Genomic DNA, 17314 nt, shown 5'->3' on the forward strand with positions numbered 1-17314 from the left:
GGGAGTCATTTCTTTAGTGTCCTAAGAGAAATATGCAGAGGATCATCTTGCTGAAAATTATTCTTTGAGGCTTGCCACAAGTCCTCAAGAGAAAGCCAATATGACATGCTTTTAATTACAGCTTTGTTCTTGTTGTTTAGCACTGTCTTCTAGCAAGAACTGAAGGTAAGGGTCTAGCTGGGCATGGTGGCTCATACCTTTAATCCCAGCACATGGGAGGTGGAGGTGGATATATCACTGAATTTGCTGTTAGCCTGATCAACATAGTAAGTTCTAGGGCAGTAAGACCCCTTCCCAAACATGTGACATGTGACACACACATACACACAGATTCTCTGCGATGCGAATATGCTGAACCCCTAAACCCATAAATTAATTTGGGAAGAAAGGCTAGCTCCTTCTAAGAATCTAATACATCTTGTAGTTTGCCCAATGAACTTAAATTTTACTTAATTTCCTCGCTGTGTTAGAAGACAAACCAACTTTTCTAATTGGTTCAACAGTTGTTGAACACTGTTACTAAACATTTTAGTCTGCAAATGATTTTATTTATGGCTTCAGAATCAACTGGAGACTCAATACATTAAGTGAAAGAATCTCAAGCATTTGGTTTCTTTTTTACATCTCATGTTCTTGCCATGCTTTCAGAGCCAGTTTGGGGAAGAGTGTACAGGCACACTTCATAGGGGTCTAACAGTGTCTAACCAAGAGCACTTTACCTATGTCCTTGGGTTTTTTTTGGTCTCTACTACAACTTTTGCTTCCTTGTCTAACTGGTCAAAGAAATGAATAAAAGCAAGCTGCTTTTGTGTTTTGCCTCATTAACACTTTCACTGTAGAGTTAAATACTAATCTGGTAGCCACAAGTGAAATACATAAATGGAAGAAATGAGTAAATGTCTCAAATACAATACACCAATATGAATATGACCTTGGTTTTGATCACAGTGAAGCTTAGAGCATTATCTCAGCTTCAGGTGAGAAAACTGAGGCTAAAGAAACACATGGACCACAGGCTGGTTAAACACAGAATTTAAGACACAATGTGTTTCCTGAGCTTTAATCCCATCAAAACGCTGTCTTCCATCAGAAACCAATTTTAAAACTTAAATATGAGCACAAGAGTCAAATAGGAGTCAAGAAATACATTTGATTATTTATCATGTGTGTGTGTGCTTGTGTGTTGATAGTTGGTAACATGAAAGAAACAAGCAGTTAGTCATTGCAAAAAGGAGTACAGGGGAGAAGGTTGAAATTACACGCAGGGAGGAGAGTACAGTTTGCAGGCAATTCAACCAATTCAACTTTAACATTGTTTACATAAAATACCCATGTTATAATAAGTACAAGCATTCCCTGCTGTTGGTACTCACCACTATTGCTTACACCCCATTCCATTCCTTGGATGCCCCTTTTCTCTTGCTGGATTCCATCCTTTTGTAATCCTCTCTCCAAAAATCTGTAAGACGTAGAATCTGTTAGTATTTGTCCACACTTGGCAAATTTTATCTTTTTTCTTACGTAATTATTTACTGTGGTACAGAGTCACAGGTTGAGTTCTTATTTTCCAGAATTTATGAATGTATTTCATTACCTTCTAATATGCATGTTCAGTATAGAAAACCTATAGCCCACTTAATGGTCACATTCCAGGGACTCTTTAGAATGAATCCCAGTTAAATTAAATTTTTAACCTAGAGTCACTCGACACACAATTGTGAATTCTTGTCTTGCACAAAGAGATGTGGCTATGAAGGCTAAAAGTTGGGCCACTGGCTACTCTGCCAACTTGTGGAAGTAAAGGGCATTTGTCAGAAGGTACTGTGTTCAATTTCATATGGAAGTGCCAGATAGGGCAGAGAAGGCGCTGTGTATGTATAGCACTCAGTTTTTTCTTATTTCTCGTATTCACCATCTGGTTCAAATCAGCTGAGCATCCATGGTCATCAGCGACTACAGAGGCCCGTACAGATATCCATGGTCTTCAGCAACATCCCAACCCAGAGGTCAACACACATGCACTCTTCTCTCTAGGACCAAAGATGAAAAATACCAGGGTTCTTGTCTATGTGTTTCAAAACTTTAAAATCCAAACTTTTAAAATTACTTTATCTAATGTTGATCTGATGAGAAGGATTTAAAAATACTGTTTGAGGAAGATTATTCTCTAAATTAAAATATTTGAAAACCATAAAGAGTCTTTTTTGAGTTCATCAGATGAGATACAACATATTTTAATAAAACAAGTGAGCTTACATTAGATTTGGAAGAGCATAAAAGAAAGGCTGTGCTTGTCCCCAAGGATAGTTTAGGTAACAGACCAGCTAATTTAAAAAAAAATGCTATAAATTCTAGGTGATAGAGACCTAGAAATTACATATTTTCTAATCCTATTCTGAGTATCAAAAAATCCTAAAAATGTAGGTATTTCATAAATATTTTAACTCCAAAGCAGGATGCTTTGCCAATGCGTTCTAAACTCCTAGTATTCATTTAATGTTGTTAGATTATTTTTGAAATAAATGCTTACTTTATTTGAAAAAAATTTAAAAAAATCCTTGATTGAGGTAGGCAGGAATGTTCAAGGACAAATTTACATGTTCTAACAGAAGGCTGCAAAAAGCGCTTCTGAGAATATTTACAAAGCTAGCCCCCAGATGATGTGAAGGCCACAGGTAACTTTCAGTTGATGATGAGAGAAAAATCAAATTCTTGCTGTCTTGTCTCTTTACAGAGGCAAGGGTTCTGGAGGTAAGGGATGCAGAAATTCTCGGTGAAAAACGTTAATGTGCAGAGGGTTGACTCACTCTGATGGTAATCTTGACCTAGTATTGGGTTCTACACCGATTCACAGACTTCACTGGAGTGAGAAGATGGGACTGGTTTGCAAAACCTGGAGAGGAGCATAGTCTCCCTGCCTCAGTCAAGCATATTCGCCCGTAACCATGCTGAAAGTCCTTTGTTCCTGAGCATAAGGAACTGTTTCACAGGGGAAACAAGTAACTCAGTCTTAACATTCCTTATTTGGTACTCCGCTTCTTTCTCCCAAGTGAGTATGACGTTCGTTTTCCACTTCAAAATCTCCCTTTGAGAATGTTGGTCTTACTCATGGTGGTACTGAAGGTCAAAAGGGACTGCCCTTTCTCGCCTGAGGCTTGTACCTGGCCACAGGTGACAAACATATATGCAATAGAAATAAAAGTCCTAAGCTTCCTCCCGGCCTTTCTATCTAATACAAATTGTGAAGTAAGCCGTGTTGAAAGTGGAAATTCTTCTTTACCCCATCCCAGTTACACTCTCGGCAGAGCAAAGCCTTTGTGTCAGCATGGCAGCAGGTTCCTCCCCGAGCCCCAGCTCTCGGTTATGTGGGGGTGATAAGTAAATGCCTCTCTGATCTTGGTTCCAAATGAGTAATGTGGACTGTGTTATTCACTTGGAACCAAACACGCCATCTGTTTCTCTTTACCAAAACCATGTGGCTGTAACATGAAAGTCAGCTGTGTGCTGGCCTAGTGGAATTACTCTGCTTGATTAGCACCGAGGCTGCTTTACAATGTTCCCTCAGAGAGAGTCTTATTGCTCTTAGTTTCCGTTGCTGTTGTCTTGCGTTTGTTGTTGTTGTTCTTTTGGTATTGGAGAAGTGAAAAGTACTCAGGTTATCCAAGTTATGGATGCTGACTCTGGCGCCATTAGTTCATTCTCATTATTTCAGTCTCTTAAAGCAGTCATCTCATCACCAGCCAGAGCTAGAAGGAGCACAGTGGGGGGTCCAGGAGGAAGCTGTGGGGGTTGAGAGCATCCTTCCTCCCTTCTCCTGTCACCAGCACTACCTGTCCCTTACCTCCACCAACTTCCCCTTTTCTGTTGTTAACTTCCCACACCAATCTCATTTGAAGTGCCTAAGCTTCTCTGATGGGTTTACCTAATGCCAAGAACACAAAATCTTTTCAGTTGAAATGGAATTTAGCCTCATTACCAGGTTATCATTATTTGTTTGTTTTAAAAAATAATATTATCTGAAGCAGTGTGGCTCACAAGGCAAATACATCATCTACTTTTATAAATAAAACTTTAGGGGGACATAACCACATTCATTCTTTATACTTGGTGTCTGTGTCTACATTCATGCTCCAATGACTGATTTGAGTAACTGTAAAAGACACTTGGCATACAAAACTTGAAGAGTTTAGTAATCTTTAGTTAGTTTAGGACATCTTTACTAGACCTCAGTCAGTGCTCCCCACACTAAGTGCTGGGGTTTTTAATTTTCTGCATGACCTTTCCACTATTCTACTTTCTTGTCTGGGGGAGTGGGAGGGAAATGGGAGGCGGTGGTGGGGAGGAGGCAGAAATCTTTAATAAATAAATTAATTAATTAAAAAAAAAGAAATAGAACTGGTTTCAGGGAGTTCTGGTAAGGATGGCACGAGTCAATGCAATTGAAGCGCTTAGCATTGAATCGGAGCAAACACTCAATAGACAGTGATGTTCAAGCCTGACATCTTACTTGACACTTTTGGCATTAACTCTTGTGATGTATTCGAACAGAGGACACGTAGGGCTCAATTCATACATGTCATTGCCTGTGGTATTTTAAGCAAGCTATTTTTCTTTGATTTTTCTCTCCATAATAGGAATAATGAAAACAATTGTACAGGCCAAAAATTTGTTAATATGTTTATGAATACCAACAACAGCAAGAAAACATAGAAAACAGCAGGTTGAGAATCAGAACCGCAGATTCCCAGGTGCTGGGATAAAAGGAAATAAAACCCTCTCAATGTTTTAAAGTAAATGGATTTTTAAAACAGAACATGTAACCTAGGCAAATCATTAACTAAATGTAAACTTAAATAACAACCTTTGGGGAATAAAAATTACTAATTGCAAAACACCCGAAACCTCTTGTCAACCTCCCTTGGCATGGGCTAAATAAGAAAACCTTGACCAAGAGAGTATTATGGTACCTGGGGGAATTCTGAGAGGTGAATTTGGAGGTGGGGGTGGCTACTCTTCTGCAGTTTCCTCATTAAAGCAAGAACTAACGGGATAAGTTAAACAAAATGTAAAGACAACTTCTACAACAAGCCTTGGTAACAAACGAAAAGCAGTGCACAGTAGGACCAGAAGCCAGTGGGATTCAAGAGAATAGTGACACACAGGTAGCAAGAAGAAGAAGGGAAAGAGAGGAGCGGTACAGGAGGGAGCCAAATTAGCAATGACCCCAGAACAGGGACATGTTAAACAGCATGGTCGGGAAGTCTAGCAAGTGAAGAAGAAGGTTATGAAAGATGAGGGTGGCAGAGGTCTTGGAGTGGTCAGGCAAGAGTAGGCACAATGGAGCAGAGAGACTGGAAATGATTATGAGAGACCATGAAAAGATGTTGAGAGATCATGTGCATTCTCTTGAGAGTGAAAACCCAGGTTTTTTTGTTTTTTGTTTTTTTCTCTCTTTTTTTGTTTATTTGTTTTTAAAGGAAGATTCCATTGAGACAGATATACTAGGGGGAGCATTCAGAGTCAGACATCGTGATGCGAGTTGAAATTGAACACTTTTGAACGTAGAGGAGATGTTTTCCTTAGTGGAAGTTTGAGTCTGGCTTCCAGCAGAAAAACCTGGGAGCTTAGAAAAGGTTGTGGTGGCTGAACTTCCCTCCTAAGAGAAGCCCTCCTAAGAGAAGATTTCATTAGCTAATGGAAGCTCTGAAAATTGGATTTTATTGTGGCTGCTGTATGCCTGAATTTATTTTTTATTTAATATTCAACACAGCAGGGATCCCTGCCATCCCACATCTCCATCTCCTTGCTCCCATTCCCAGCCTGTATCCTATGAAGAAGTTCAGCTTCTAAAAGTATCTCAAGCCATTCAGATGCACAGCCAAAGCCAAAAGTCACTGCCCTAGAAAATGGGTGGGTTGCTCTATAGAGTTCAGAGACATATATATAGCACACATGGCCTTTCCGGCCATCTCAGTTCACCTAAGAAAGAATGGAAGATGCTGTCACTGGCAATGGTGGATAGCTGAAATTTAAGAATAGGAACAGTAGCTTATAGTCACTCTGTGAAATGAAGGCTCAAATCTCACCGAGACTAAGTGGAAGTGATTTCAGCCTGGATTGATTAGCACAGTGCTGTAAACTGAAGTGGACACTGCTATATTGTCAATTAGTTTAGATAACTCAGATGAAGCCGGGAACCTAGAAATTGTAGCAGCCCTGATTTGCGTGTATTTTTGGTTTTCTTGTAGTATAAAAGAAATGTACAGATCTTATCTGACACAGAAAGCTGTGGATTTATTCCTTTTTGTGTACTAATTCTGGAATCTGTGGTATAGTCGTGATAATACCAACCTGCACAGATCCAATTAGCAGCATAAGAGACATAGAACCCAGACTTGGCCCCAGCTTTCTGACTTCCCATTGTGATATGAAGTTCTGATATGTACTTCCTACAGGGAGACTCTTCTGGGCTTTTCCTAGATTTGAGTCACTTGTGATTGAGATGGGATTTTAGATCACTGACTGAATTTGCTGTCACTTTGACTCTCTGTGATAAACATGTCCATTCTGTTCCCATGTACCTTTTATTCCATAAAGGGCTGGAGCTGGTGCAAAGTTAGCAGATTGGGTATATTGGAGAGAAGAAGATCATTTTTAAAAAGAGCTGAACATTGTCTTTACAAAAACTACCCTCAAGGGGTGCACGCAGGCAGATTTAACGTGCTACAAAGTCATTCTGGGACAGATGCGGGTGTTAGGACGGTTCTGATTCCCTGTCTTTCAAGGACAAGAAAAAAACTTATAATGATTTTTAGAACAGAGAGAGGAGGACAATGCCCCCAAGCGAGACATGTGATGAAAATAATTAGGAAGCTGCCAGCAAGCATCTCTCCACAGAGAATTTAGAGGCTTCCCTGTAACGATCATATAATATAATAGGTTTGGAAAAAAAAGTTAGCCAAGAGTGCGCAGCAGAAGAAAACATGCAGGCTGTGAGCAGAAAAGAGGAGTTGCCTCAACAACAAAGGGTTTTATGGGTTTTTTTTTTTTCCTCCACAAATGAGGAGGCTGGGTCCCAAGGGTCAGTAAGACCCTGCTGGAGGGACTACATGCTTCTTTTCTTTTTTCTTTTCTTTTTTGAGATTATACTATAATTACATTCCTTCCTTCCCTTGCCTCCCTCTAAACAAGTACCCTTCCTTACTCGCTTTCCATTTTATAACCTCTTTACTCATTAACTAATAAATTAATTTACTAATTAATTCTGTATAGGTTAGAGAGAAGTTATCATAAAAGGGATCCACAGTCCGGGCTTTATTCTAACGCAGAATGGACATAGCAGTGACCACAAGGGCCCTCCCTCAGCTTCTCTCAAGGAAAGAGTAGCTCAATCAACTACAGGGAGAGCATCCATTGTAAATATCTACAAGGTACATTTGAACAAAAGGAAGGATCGAATGAAGAATGTAGCTAAAATCACAGTCTGCATGATCTGGATGAACTCCATGTATGAGATCCTAAAAGGGAGAAATATACAAAAAAAAATCAGTGGATGACAGTCCCAGGTAAAGCCTTTGCTGAGCATATGCAAGGTCCTGGATTTAATCCCTAAAAGAAGGAAGGAAAGGAGGTGATCCATCAAGGAGCCACAAGGTTAGGGTTGGAGAGCTGTTGCAATGGTCTGGACAGCCTAAAGGAGGTGGTAGTGAGAAGTAAAGGGATATACACAAAAATGCAAAGGGACGATGAATGACCTGAAATGGCACTAAGAAGAATTATTAAAAGAAACAACTCAGGAATAAAATGCAACCTGGAGACTCTGAACTCTGAGAGAATGCAAGTTGACAATGTCATGGAGAGAAGGCACACATTTGGGAGTCACTGTTGGGCTAGGGGGATGGTTCAGTCACTAAGGTCTTGCCTGGTAAGCATGAAGGCCTGACTCAGTCTTAGAACCCACGGAAAAAAGGCTGGGTGTGCTGGTGTGCACTTGTATTCGCAGCAGTATGGAGGCACTGGGCAGTGGACCTTGCGTCATCAGTGGGCCCCAAGTCAGGGAGAGGCTGTTTCAAAAAGCAAAGTGGATGGTTCCTGAGGTTCTCGTTAACTACATGTATGCATATACACACGCACTTACACACACACACAAACTACCATTAGAAAAATATGGTTCTAAGCATGAAATATAGGTGCATTTTAACACAGAAATGGAAACAGAGGGAGGAGAGCAGATCAAAGAGCTGATACTCGGGGAAGGAGAATGTCAGATATCTAGGAATGGAGGTGTGTGTGTGCTTGTAACTCAAGAGTTGACACCACAGAAGCAGATAACTGGGTTTGGAAGATCAGGAAATATATGTAGAATGGTCCCATTTTGGAATGAATCCAGTTGAACTTTCAGCATTGTTTTGTTTGATAAAAATACAAATAGGAAGTTAAAAAAAAAAGATTATAATCCAAGAAGAACAAAGCATGAACCGAGGTCACTATGACTGTCAAAATGATATCAAGGCTTGTGAAATTCAGACTTGATTGGAGGTGTGAAGAGCAGTCATGTCCATTTCATCACGTTAAATATCCACTTTCATATACTGAACAGAACGAGTTTATGTCACACTCTCTCCAATCTGATTGTAACAAGATGAAGATGCTTTTAAAAAGAAATCACTAAAATAATTTTTAAAGAGATGATATTTATGGTTCCTAATGTACCACTGAGAGCATATAGGGTGTGGACATTTTAAATGTAGTTTAAATGGTTGAAAGATCGTACTGTTGCCAAACAAAAGGTGAAATTCAATATGCATTCACCCATTTAAATTTAATTAACCTCCATTGGCAAATTTGGGGAGTTTCTTCTCGGAATATATGCTGAAAGGACTCTCTGCTAGTGTGTGCTCACTGAATATTATTTCATTCACATTTGTCCTCATCCTCAGTTTGTTCTTTATTCCAGCTATGGTGACCAAAGCTCTTTTTATAAATCCAGACATTTCTGTAGGTTATTCCAGACTATATAATAGGCAATTAGATCAAAACCTAATGCATACTAAGTGGCATAATACAAAAAGCAAATAAAAAAATAAACTTGATGTAACATACAAATGACTGTGACTACTAAATAAAACAGATTACTTAGTAAAAATTTAGGATCATCCCAGTCTCCTGTCAAATAGTACAGCAAATTTAAAATCTCAGTATTGTTTTCCAGCATGAAATTTAAGTTTATCTGTAAATCATTTTTTAAAAAGTTACTTAAGGGGGCTGGAGAGATGACTCAGTGGATAAGAGCACTGCCTACTCTTCCAAAGGTCCTGAGTTCAGTTCCCTGCAACCACATGGTGGCTCACAACCATCTGTAATGAGATCTGGCGCCCTCTTCTGGCCTGCAGGCAGACACAATACTGTATACATAATAAATTAAAAAAGAGTTCTACTAAAAAGTTACTTAGAAAATGTTCCAAAGTTGCAACATTAAGCTTAAATATGTATCCTTTTTATCTCTTGGTGTTACACAGCTACCAGAGTTAGTTATTTTAATTAGGCATGAAAACAGACTATAGTTGACCAACCCAAAGGCATGGCCCACTGAACTGAAAGTAATGAATGATGAAAAATCCTTTCAAAGTTTTTGTTTAATTTGTTCTTGCTATCCAGCTATCGCTTGGCTAGCAGGGTGAATGCTATGTCCTTAGTTCTCCTCATTAGACAAGCATTCAGGATATTGTTTGCAAACTAGAGTGGCTTCATGTGACCTCATCTCCTACTGAGTTTTGGAATTTATATTAATAAGGATATGGTCCATTATGCTGCAGTACTAAGTCCACCCCAAATCTCAGTGGATTAATGCAACAAACACGTTTTCTTCACTCTATCTAAAATTAGCCAGTCTGGAGGTTTGCTTCACAAAGTCACTGAAGATTGTGGCGCGTCTATCATAATGTAGCACTATCACTCAAAACTAAAAATAAAAACCGAAACCAGTCGCTACAGAATACGCTATGAATATACCAGGAATGGAGCCTGAAATGCTCTCACTGCCACTGGCACTTTAGGATGTTTGGCAAGGGAATCTAGAAGCCCCAGGAAGAGGAAAATGGAGGTGGACAGCAAGCATCATATTTACGTCAGGATTATTCTCTCTAGGAGGCAGAAAGCAGAAGCTGAGAAACTCCTTAGATGTCAAGGCAGGAGAAGTGTCTGAGTTTGAAAAAAAGCATTTAGCTTTTCTGGATCTGCATCTGCAAACCTAAAATTACACGTGAGTTGACAGGGAGAAGACTATCAGGACACTTGGCTATTATCCTGTCACACAAGGGAGGCTGGCTTCAGATGATGAGTTAAGTTACTCTGGGAGCAAAAAAAGGTCTCGTATTAAAACATATTTAGGCATTAAATTCAAACAAACAAACAAACAAACAAAAAAGAACCCTAGTCAAAACACTTCTACATATAAAATAAATCTGAACAGAAGGTACAAAGCATTGGTAACAATGAGAGATGACGAGAGGCCAAGGACAATGGCACGGGGTTTTGATCCTACTTCATGTTCTGGCTTTGTGGGAGCCTAGACAGTTTGGATGTTCACCTTCCTAGACCTGTATGGAGGGGGGAGGACCTTGTACTTTCCACAGGGCAGGGAACCCTGACTGCTCTTGGGACTGGAGAGGGAGGAGAAGAGGAGTGGGGGGAGGGGGAGAGGGGCGGGAGGAGGGGGAGGGAAATGGGAGGCGAGGAGGAAGCGGAAAATTTTTTTTTCAATAAAAAAAAAGAGTATAGAAAATCTAAATGAATGGAAATTTTATATCCATACATCAGAAAGTGTATTACTGTTACATTTCAAATTTATCTGTAAGTACGAGCCTCTTAAAATTCTTGCTTTTTTGGTAAACTGATCTTAAAATTCACATGTCAATCAAGGAACTCAGAAAAGATAAAACATTCTTCATAAATGAGATCCAATTTGGAAGATTCATTCTTTTCCCCCAAAAAACTTTGTGCATTCACCAAGAGTAATGAGAGCAGATCTATAGCTTAATGAAATATAATTGACTATCAAAAGTAAACCATTCCATTTACACTCAGTACATTTTGCACAAGGATGCCAGGGCCGCTGAGTGACAATGGAAACGCCCTGTTGGCAAATGGTATAAGGACAATCAAACATCCATGTGCAAGTAAACTAAACTGAGATAGACAGTGGGCCTGTCACATCACATAAAACTAAAATTTTAAAATATATCAGAGATAAAATGTGAGCGGTAAAATTCTTCTTAAACTCTTGGAATAAAAGGTAGGGGTGAACCTATGTTATTGTGGTTAGATAATGAATTCATGGATAGACTAAAAGTACATGTAACAATGCCAAAAACTAGGTAAGTTAACAACAAAAAAGGAAAAATAACTAATACACTGAGGAAAATCTCTTCAAAGGAACATCTAACAAAATACTTGATTTCAGAAACTATAAAAACCACTTATAGCTCAATAAGGAAAATGCAAATAATCTCATTTAAAAGAGTCAAGTAATTTACACATTTCTTCAAAAGTAATGTACACTAATGACTCTTAATTGTTTGAAAAGATGCTCAATATCATTAACAGAGAAATGTACCTCAAACCTGCGATGAAAGAGTTTACTGCATAGTATTTTAAAAGACAATATTTAAGTTTGGTAAAAATGTAGTATTGAATTCTCCTATGGTATGTTTCTGGTGGCAAGGTAAATTGATACAGCCACTTTCTAAATCACTTAGCACTTCCTCTAATGGTAAGGCTCACACATTCCCCATTTGGGAATCAACTGAGAAAATATGAAAACATGCTCCTTCACAAAAAGAAGCATGAATCCCTCTAACGAATATTAACATGAGCTAAAAATGGAAAGACTCCAAATGACTTTCAACAGATGTATGGATAGGTGAAATGTGGTAAATTCACACAACACAGCATTATTTGGCCACAAGAGGGAACAGTGCAGGTACGTGCGTGCTACAGCATAAACAGAATTTCAAAATATCCTAAACGAAAAGAAGCAAATTCAAAGGTCACATAGCATCTACCCAAGTGTCCAAAATAATCCAGAAGAGAATTATGTAGGAACATCAAATAAATTAATGCTCACTGACAAAAAGGGAAATGAGCAAGCCACTAACTTTGAAAAAATTAATAATAACTTAAAAACTAGCTTTCTCCTGTTCTTGTGGGAGGGGATTTATATTGTGGTGATGACCCTAAAAAACTATGGTCATATTAAAATTTTAATTATATATTCTAATTTTAAGACTGTGTAGATATTGCATTTCAATAGAGCTGAAAAATTTAAGATGGTAAATGCCCATGCCTGCTGTACTCATCCCTAAAACCATGTCCTATCTCATTTCGGTGCCTCTGGAGCTTTTGTTATAGGATGGGACAAATCTGCAACACAAAGGCCAGGTACTGAAGAGGGAACTGGGTTTTTAACATTCAAGGACTGATATAATCTTGATGCAATAAGCAGATTTTCTTTCCCTAAAGATAAAAACAAAAGTCAATGAGAATAGTACTTATTTCTGCAGATTTCCTTGCTATGTTGTTATGACATCTCAACCTACTTTATTCAACTCTCTCACACACTCTCTCTCCATATATATACTTATATTACCCAGTAAAGTATAAGAAGCCATACTTAGAAAAACAAGAATTTGATATTTTCTCTTGAAGACATAAAGTAAAAATTTTAAATTTGATTAAAAAGCAAAAAAAAAAAAAAACCCAAAAGTAGAAAAGGTATAATTAAGCAAGAAATGGGACTCAGAAAAATCAGTGAGAGACTGGAAGGCAATAGCAGGGAGGATGGATATCAACAACATACAATATACCCATTTTTGTAAGTGTTACCATAAAATCCATGAATTTGCACAGCTGATATGCACAAATAACTATTAAATCTGAATTTGAAGGAAACAAACTTTTATATCACCAATGTTTCACCAATCATGTAGTATTTGCTTTATTCAGTTCTGTGTTTATTTTTATGATTCCCACAAAAAAAGAAACCCCTCTAGCTCAGTGTGCCGTTGGTTCAAGGAAAATCAGGTGGTAATGAGAATAGCTAGGCAGGAAAGGAGATTCTCTGACAGATGAGATTGCCCCAAGAAAAAGTAAGGCAGGAGCAATGATTAGTATGATACATGGTGGTGGCATTTTGGTAGCTTGGGTAAAGAAATCATTAATGGCATGTATCCACAATAAGAAAGATGTGAGACCATTTAGCTTATTTATATTTTAGTCTCATGACACTAACATGAATATTGTTCCCAGGCTAACATAACCCGCACAATGTTCTAAAAGCCGATTCCTCTCAGGAACTTCTAAACTAAAACACTTTTATTTATTTATTTTTATTTTTTTACTGGGAAAATATTTCTGTTTTTATTGCATACAACTGGTAAATTGTAAAAGCCCAAATGACAAAATTTTCATCCTTGAAATTTTTGTTTCAGAATATGTCAACATAGAAGACACTTGCAATTCTTTCAGTAAAAGCCCCCATCCAGTATAAACATTTGCTAAATATTGTTAATTGACTGATAATGCTTTGAATGTCTAAAATGTTTTGGTATATTATTTATTCATTCATCTATTTATTTTGCATCCTGGCCGCAGCCTCCCCTCCCCAGACCTACCTTTCCAGTCCCTGACCTCATTCTCACCCCAACCCCCCTATTGCCTCCTCTTCCATCTTCATCCAGGGAAGGGGAGGTCTCATATGAATATCAATAAAACATGACATAAGACTAAGCACCTCCCTGATGTGGGAATCCTCTCTGTATGCTATAAATATGTTTTATTATCATTGGTTCATAAAGAAGCTACTTTGGCCTATAGCAGAGTAGAATATAGCCAGGCTGGAAGAGATATAGAGAGAAAATAGGTGGAGTCAGAGAGACCCCATATAGCCACAGAAGGAGAAAGACGTGAGCCACCGGCCAGAACCTTATTGGCAAACCTCAAGTCTCATGTTTAAATACATAATAATAGAAATGGGTTAATTTAAGATGTAAGAACTAGCTAGCAACATGCTTAAGTAATAGGCCAAGAAGTGTGTAATTAATACAGTTTCTGTGTGATTATTTGGGGTCTAGGTTGCCACAAAATTAACAAGCAGCCTTCACCACAGAAGGATATCCAACATTTGTGGCTAATTCCTGCCACCCACTTCGAGTCCAGGTGCTTGTGTATCTACTCCGGATTGGCAGGAAAGTAGCTGAGAACATGCCCTCAGCTCAGTGCTCCCTGTCTGGAGAGGCATCAGGATCAGGTCTGCTAGGAGTACACAGGCAGAAGGATTTCTGCCACCATATACAGATATATTTCCAGGCTGCACAGTGTCCTGCATGACAGATTTAGCTTTTACTCAGATAAAAAGGGTTTATGTGCTGTACGCTCCTGTCCAGAGTTAATGTGCTGAGTGCAAGAGCTGGTGGTAAAGTTAATTCTGCCATGTTAAAAGTCTGAGAGAGGTGGAGCCAGCATTCAGGGGTGTCACAACCACACTGTTTGCTTCTGATCAGAAAATAATTACATATATGCAATAAAGACATATTCATACAGAAATAAACCTCTGAATGGGTCAGTGTGCTTAAAAATGTACATAGCCTTGAGAAAGAGAAGGAAAAATATAGAAAAAATTTAAAAAGTCTTTAAAGAGACAGAGTACAGACAGTAATTGATTAAAGGAAAAAAAAACAATAATCCATGTAAGGATGGAAAATACACAGAAAGTTTGGGTTATGTATATTATTGTGGTTTTTTTTTTTAATTTTTTGACTATGAAGGAGCTAAGTACAGAAAGACTTTTCATTGTATGGGCTGCTAAACTAAACCAATATATATATTTTAAAGGCATTTTGACTTCAAGATTTGAGTCTCAGGATATGTTACTTTGGAAAAGAGCTTCTGCTTTTGTTTCCACAGAAACTGAGAGCCTATGGATTCCTTTCAGGCTAATGTGGTTTGATCAAACAAGACCATCTGAAACAATGGCCCAGATGGTTCAACATCCATGACAGCTTCAGGATTACCAACTGAAGTGGATCTATCACACAGGATACCCTATGAAAGTCCTGATTAACAATGCACCCAATCAGCAGGAAGTAGTTTAGAGAACAATGCCCAAATTCTGTAAATGATTATTTATAAATGTTTGTTTTCATTTAAATGGGGATATGATATAGAGATGAATACTTTGCATTGGTATGGATCGTGGTTTATTGATACAAATTTAAGGTCAATTTTGTTATATGTATTTTTCTGCTCCTAATTAAGGTATTGGGTTTGTGCAGCTCATTTTAAAATGTAATGTATATTCAAGAAATACATGTTAATAGATACTCATCTATAATAGCCAAGCTTATAGTTATGTTAGTTCAGTTTTCAAGATGTACAGAGATATATTTCAGATGGATAGGTATTTTTCAAACCTTTCAAAGACTAACAAAATATGGCATTTAATATGTTTTAAGAGCTTAGGACTTTTCATGACAAAAGACACATCTGTTCCTTGCAATGCCAGTCTACTTCAAGAGGATGATGGGCATCAAAGAGAGTTCTTATGGAGTTTGTTAGTTATTTGGGTAAGAAACTGCTTTTGCCTGGACTGCTTGATGGTATGTTGTATTAACTGGACATTCAGGACCCACATAAAAATGACTGCTGAAGTTACCCAAAGAAAGTGAGACAGGCCTTCAGGGTTCCTACTTTATGAAAGAGTATGCCAGACATTCTGCAGGACACAAAAGAAAGTGATTGACACACTGCCAATATAGGCGGAACTGTCTGAAATTTCCTCTTTTGTGGAAAAGTCTGCAAGATACTATGGGTCTGTAGCCTGAAGATAGATGCCCCAATGTTACAGAAGAACTTTGGGTGACTGTCCAGGCAGAAAAATGTATCTGTCAATTCTAGAGTTATGGAAGTTGCTTACAATGCACTTCCTGTTTACTTAGGTAACATATCCTTCTGGAGTCTTTGATGGAATTGAAGAAAGATAGACTTGAGACTCATAAGCATAGGATAGATAATAGAGTATTTTCTTTAATTTGTCAAATGTAAATGCACTAGATATTGTATCTGTAATTCTTGCTTGATATAATTTTACTATGTTAAATTTAAAACCTTTTTTATTTAGACAGAAAAGGGGAGGTGATATGGGATTCCCCTCTGTATGCTGTGAATATGTTTTATTATCACTGGTTAATAAAGAAGCTACTATGGTCTATTGTATGGCAGAATATAACCAGACAGGAATAGAAATACAGAGAAAGTAGGTGGAGTCAGAGAGATGCCATGTAGCCACTGAAGGAGAAAGACGTGAGCTGCCAGGCAGCACCTAACTGGTATACTACAAGTCTCGTGTTAAAATAAAAATAATAGAAATGGGTTAATTTAAGATATAGGCACTAGATAGGAAATGCCTAAGTTATAGGCCAAACAATGTTTAAGTCATAAAGTTTCTGTGTGGTTATTTCGGGTCTGGGCAGTCAGGAAACAAACAAGTAGCCTCTGCCAACACCTCACCATATGTTAAGGCTGGGCAAGGAAAGCCAGTCTGAAGAGTAGGGTCCCAAAAGCCAGTTAAAGAGTCGGAGACACCCCTTATTCCCACTGTTAGGAGATTCATAAGAGGACCAACTAGGCAACTGTAACATATATGTAGAGTGCCCAGGTCAGTCTCATGCACGTTCCCTGGTTGTCAGTTTTCTGTCTGTGTGAGTCTTATAAGCCTAGGTTAACTGATCGTGTGAACCTTCCTGTGGCATCTGTGACCCCTCTGGCTTCTACACTCCTTTTCTCCTCTGTAGATTTCCTGAACCACGCCTAATGTTTGACTGTGGGTCTCTGCATCTGCTTCCATCAGTTGCTGGATGACACCTCTCTGATGATAACTGGGACAGGCACCAATCTGGTCACAGAAGATGGCCAATTCAGGCTACTTGTCCACTATTGCTAGGAATCTAAGCTGGGGTCCTCCCCATAGACTACTGGAACACTTTCCAAGAGAGACATCTGAAAATCATTTGATCTTATTTTTCTACTTCTAAAGACCCTGGAACACCTATGATATAAGCTAGGAGAACTTCCTCAAAGAAACAGCAGAGAAATAGTATTTCCATTGCTGAAGTTTTCTAAGATGATGTGAGAGCAAAAACAACAAAATCCAGTGCATTCATTCATAACTGGACATTGAGTAAGGTTAACAGCTTGGAAACAAGGGTGGGCACCCTTAGGATTTATCCTTTGACACTACAACTTGCTCTTTGGGGGATAA

General features: G+C 38.4%; 1 protein-coding gene across 3 annotated transcripts in view; it reads right to left on the reverse strand.

Annotated features, from left to right (window-relative positions):
• Kcnn2 (potassium calcium-activated channel subfamily N member 2) overlaps positions 1 to 17314 on the reverse strand; it is a 358512-nt gene that overhangs the window by 245167 nt on the left and 96031 nt on the right. For all 3 annotated transcript variants that reach the window (XM_057788671.1, XM_057788672.1, XM_057788670.1), the window contains one exon: positions 1374 to 1459. The gene's annotated coding sequence lies outside the window, so the exon portion shown is untranslated. The remainder of the gene's footprint in view (positions 1 to 1373; positions 1460 to 17314) is intronic.

The sequence above is a fragment of the Chionomys nivalis genome, chromosome 14 (assembly GCF_950005125.1).
Source record: "Chionomys nivalis chromosome 14, mChiNiv1.1, whole genome shotgun sequence".
Classification (NCBI taxonomy): Eukaryota; Metazoa; Chordata; class Mammalia; order Rodentia; family Cricetidae; genus Chionomys; species Chionomys nivalis.